Here is a 5,831-nt window from a genome sequence, read left to right on the forward strand (position 1 = left end):
TATCACAAAAGATGGTTAAAGTTTTCAAATCAAACTCATAATCTGCCATCATTTGTTTCATCCATAACAATTGGGTACAACAACTACCCGCAGCAATATACTCAGCCTCAGCTGTAGACAGAGAGATTGAGTTTTGCTTCTTGCTATGCCATGAAACCAGATTGTTTCCAAGATAGAAACATCCACCACTAGTACTTTTTCTATCATCTGCATTACCTGCCCAATCAGCACCACTAAAGCAAACAAGGTTAGAATTAGTGTCTTTTGAAAACCAAATCCCAAAATCAATAGTGCTATTTACATAGCGAATGATTCTTTTCACAGCAGAAAGATAAGATTCCATGGGATTTTCCTGATATCGTGCACAAACACCAACACTATAACAAATGTCAGGACGACTAGCAGTAAGATAAAGCAAACTACCTATCATACTTCGATACAAAGTTTGATCTACCTTTACTCCTTGTTCATCTTTGCTTAATTTCAAAGTTGTGCTCATGGGAGTGTTGGTATGTTTGGCTTTCTCAAGACCAAACTTTTTCACCAAATTCTTTGCATACTTGCTTTGAGTGACAAAAGTTCCCTCATCTGATTGCTTCACTTGAAGACCGAGAAAATAAGTGAGTTCACCTACCATACTTATTTCGAACTCCTTTTGCATTTAGGAAACAAAAACCTGCACTTCAGAGTTAGAGGTAGAGCCAAACACAATATCATCAACATATATTTGAGCAACAATTACATCAGAATTAATGTTTTTGATGAAAAGTGTTTTATCAACATTTCCTCTCTTGTAATCATGAGAAAGCAAGAATTCAGTTAGACGCTCATACCAAGCACGTGGTGCTTGTTTTAGAACATACAACGCCTTGTCTAACTTATAACCATGATCAGGAAAATGAGGATCCTCAAACCCTTTAGGTTGTTCCACATACACCTCTTCTTTTAACAGCTCATTCAAAAAAGCGGATTTGACATCCATTTGATACAATTTAATACGAAGAATGCAAGCTATGGAAACAAGTAACCTGATCGATTCCAGTCTAGCTACTGGAGCAAATGTTTCATCAAAATCAACACCCTCAACTTGAGTGTATCCTTGGGCAACCAACCTTGCCTTGTTTCAAATGATAGTGCCAAACTCATCACTCTTATTTTTGAAGATCCACTTGGTTCCAATGATGTTCACAAACGGTGGTCTTGGAATCATTTTCCAGACTTTGTTTCGAACAAACTGATGAAGCTCATCCTGCATAGCTAAAAACCAATCTTCATCCATTAGTGCTTCTTTTACAGATTTAGGTTCTAAAGAAGAAATAAAACATAAAAATTGAATTATATTGGCATATTTTCTTCTTGTAACCATGCTCTCATCCAAGTTTCCGAGGATGAGATCTGAAGGATGATTCTTTTTAACCCTGGAGGATGGTTCCCTCTGTATTGGATCAGTGATTGAATTTAAAGGATACTCGGATTCTTTTGTTGTTGGTTTTTCTGTAGCAACAGATTCTTGCACAGTAGCCTCGACGACTGCTTCTGAAGCTTCGTCAGGTTCCTTTTCCTCAGCAGCAGGCTTTTCAAGCAAATCCTCAATCTGTTCTTCTGTGGAAAACTCAGAAAAATCTTTTAGATCATTAACAACTACATTAGCAGATTCCATAACAGTTTGGGTTCTCATGTTATACACAGGATATGCCCTACTATTTGTGGAATATCCTAAGAAAACATGTAAAGCCCGCTTAGTTAATTTGGAAATTAGCAGTTATTTGTGTTAATCAGGAAATTATTTATAGCTATTTAAATAATTTATTATGGAATTCAGATATGCATGAGTATGTTATCAGCAGTTTTTATATTTCGCATTTCCGGTGTCCGGTATTTTGGAACGCGGCGTTTGGCTCAAATCACAACTTAGTATGTTAGTATTTTGGGGACGGGTTTTAGACATTGGGAATGTCGGGAATGGCCGGGAATTTAGAATGTCCCAAAAATACCCCTTTAGTATGATTTTAGTGATTTTATGGTGGAGGGGCAAAATGGTCTTTTTGCCCCAATTGTATTTTGTCTTATATGATTTAATAAATGAAGTAAATGTTTAAATTATGCATGTTATTTGGCTGAATGATTTATGGTGTAAAGACTCCTTTTTACTCATTTCTCTTTTAACTTAGAAAAAATTAGAAAAAAATCAAAAAGAAGCTCTTTTCCTCTCTCTCTCTATTCGGCCATTAGAGGCAGTCCCTTGGGTGATTTTTCTTCTTCAAATTCTTGTAGATTTCAGCTTGTGGTGTGATTTTAATCAAGGTATTTCTTGGCTTTAATCTTTCCTTGTTTTTCTTGAATAAAATGATGAAAATGGATGAAATTGCATGTGATTGTGAAATGTTCTTCTTCTTTGTGATTTTGTTGTTTATTTATGGATTCAAAGCATGATTTTTGATGTTAAATGAGTTGTGTGAAGCATGAGTAGCTAGGTTGTTCAAGCTTTTAATTTATATATGAAAATTGATGATTTTTGTGAGAAAATGCATGTTTTGTTTCTGTATAATTGCTGGGTGTTTTTGTTAGTTTGCAGAGGGTTTTTCTTGCTTAGTTAAGTAGAATTAACTAGGCTAGGGTGCATGCTAGTGGGTTTAACCAAGTTTGAGTTCTTGAACTCAAAGCTTGGTCTTCAATGGTGAAATTTGCTTGTGAGGTTTCTGGGTAGGTTTGAGGCCTTGGAATGGTCATTTGGGACCTATGTAGGAGGTCTGGAAAGTTTGGGACCATTTGGGTTCGAATTGGTCAAGATATGGGAATTTTTGGTTGTGCTCGCGAGGAACCGGAATTCGGTTGAGCATCCGGAATTCGGATGGGGTTCGCATTTTCCCGGAACCGAATTCGGTTGGGCAACCTGGACTTCGGATGGGGGATTTTTCAGAACCCTAGTTTTCCTCGTTTTTGGGTTTTTAGGGGTATTGCCATGCTTTTTATCGATAGGGAAACTTTTAGTTTCAAGTTTTAGTCCCCGGGAAGTGATTTAGCGTGTCGCTTATAGCGTTGTGATTTTTATGGTTTAGGAGCCGATGTCCGTTCGGCTTCGGTTCCGGTCGGGTTGACGCACACACGAAATCGGAATCCAGGTAAGATTAGTATAACAGTATGCATATGTAGTTTACATGTTTAGCGTGCATGTAGGAAGCCTGTTAGTTTACATTAGATATGTATTTAGGCTTCGAACCACCCAACCCTGTCACGTCGGTACGAGTGGAGTATGACCAAGACGGCGGAGTATGACCGGTTCGGCCGATCAGTGACACCGGTTGGTGGTTCGATCTTATTGACCTATCCCGTCGGTACGAGCTGGAGTATGACCGGCGGCGGAGTATGACCGGTTCGACCGATCAGGAGGATACTTGTCAATAGTGCCGTCCCCTGAACGTTCAAAACTCAGTACCATGTTGGACATGGCAGTAGTGCTCAGTACCATGTTGGACATGGCAGTAGCGGGACTCAGTATCGTGTTGGACACGGCAGTCAGTTTATTGTATGTTATTATTATGCTTTTCTTACTGAGTCTGTCGACTCACAGTTTACGTTGCATGTGTAGGTAAAGGCAAGGCAGTTGCTGATGGACCGTGAGCGAGCTTATGGGATTGTACATGTCGGGGCGGTTAGGCCTGGAGCGTACGATCCTCGGGACAGCAGGGCTGAGATTTTTGTAACGGTCGTTAGATGACCTCATTTTGATGTAAAAGTTGAATAGTAAAAACGTTTGTAAATATTTTTTATAAATCGGGATCCCGAGACTTTTTGGTAAAATAGTTTATAAGTTTAATGAAAAAGCAAAATTTTAATTAATCACGTTTTTCCATAAACCTCGTTGATTAGCAACGAGCTGCACAGTACGTTTAAAAATCACGTAATACGCCTAAGATAGTTAGGGTGTTACAAAACACCTTCACCACTTTTAGCATCAAATTTACCAATGTAATCACGATCTCGTAAAATATAACACACACATCCAAACACATGAAAGTGACTTACATTTGGTTTCTTACCTTTCCAGATTTCATATGGTGTTTTGTGAGTACCTGGACGTAAGAATACTCTGTTGATGGTATAGCAAGCAGTGTTAATAGCTTCGGCCCAAAGACGCTTTGTGAGCTTCTTGCTATTCAACATTACTCTAGCCATTTCTGTTAGAGTGCGATTCTTTCTTTCAACCACTCCATTTTGTTGAGGAGTTTTAGGAGCAGAAAATTCATGAGAAATACCGTTAGCTTTACAAAATTCATCATATATGCTATTTTCAAATTCCTTACCATGGTCACTCCTAATCCTAACAATTTTACCAATGTTACAATCTTTTTCAACTCGTAATTTCAAACACAAAGATTGGAAAGCTTCAAAAGTATCAGATTTTTCTCTCAAAAAATCCACCCATGAAAATCGAGAAAAATCATCAACACAAACAAAAATATACCTCTTACCATTTAAGCTTTCTACCTGGATTGGACCCATTAAGTCCATGTGCAAGAGTTCGAGAACTCTAGAAGTATTCACATCCGGGACACTCTTGTGAGAAATTTTCAGTTGCTTACCTAACTGGCAAGGTCCACATTTTCCCAATGACTCTTTACCTAATTTAGGTAATCCTCGAACAATCCCTGAAATAGACAATTTTTTTCAGATTTTTAAAATGGATATGACCAAGTTTTTCATGCCATAGGTCAGTAACATTTTCAATGACAGAATGACAAGTGGCATACGTAGTGAGAGTATAACAATTATCACTAGATCGCAGCCCTTGTAACACAATTTCATCAAGAATATTATATACATAGCAATGATTGCTATCAAAGCTCACAGTATAACCCTGATCACAAATCTGACTAATGCTAAGTAGATTAGCTTTTAGTCCTTCAACCAACATGACATTCTTTAGTTTAGGAAGCCCTTCGAACTTGAGAGTTCCCATTCCTATGACTTTACTTGTAAGACCGTTACCAAATGTAACTTCTCCACAGTGCATTGGTCTTATGTTCACAAGAAATTCTTTTTCACCTGTCATGTGTCTAGAACAACCACTATCAAAATACCACATGTTAGAAGCAGCAGTTTTAAAACAAGTAGAACCTACCAAGCATTTGTTTTTGACAACCCATTTTTGTTTTTGTAAAACATGTTTATTTCCAATGTAATTAGATTTAAACATGTTATGCATGGTTATGCATTTAGGTCGAATGTGACCTTTTACTCCACAAAAATGGCAAATAGGAATGAAACGTCTTCCAGTCCCTTTGAAATTGTCAAACTTACCGTCTTTGCTTCTTTTAAATAACGACAGAGTGCTTTCTTTGTAGAGCCAGAAACCTGCGAGGTAGAAACAGTTCTTCCAGAAACAAAACTATTAGTTTTAACAAGAGTGGTATTAGAAACAGGTTGATTTGGAACATAACCCAGCCCAGCATGATTGGTTTGGCCAGATTTTTGAATTTTTTCAAAGATGGTGGAACCTGGATTTAGCATTTTAACATTCTTTTTAATGTTATCAATTTCCTTGGTTAAAGAAATAATCTTTGACTCTTTTAAAGACAATTCAGATTCACAACATTTAAGTTTATCTTCCAACTCATTAATGTTGTTACACAAAATTTTATTATTTTTAACCAGGGAGCGATTTTCAGCACAAGTTTCCAACCACTTACCGAACATTACCTTGTAGGATTCAACCATGGAATCCTCATCAATTTCTGACTCATCTGATTCGGATCTGGATTCTTCCTTGTTGTCATTGATCAGGATATTGTTCAAGCAAATGCTCTTTCCTTTTTCCTGCAAATTTCTTG

Source organism: Cannabis sativa, chromosome 6 (assembly GCF_029168945.1).
Source record: "Cannabis sativa cultivar Pink pepper isolate KNU-18-1 chromosome 6, ASM2916894v1, whole genome shotgun sequence".
Taxonomy (NCBI): domain Eukaryota; kingdom Viridiplantae; phylum Streptophyta; class Magnoliopsida; order Rosales; family Cannabaceae; genus Cannabis; species Cannabis sativa.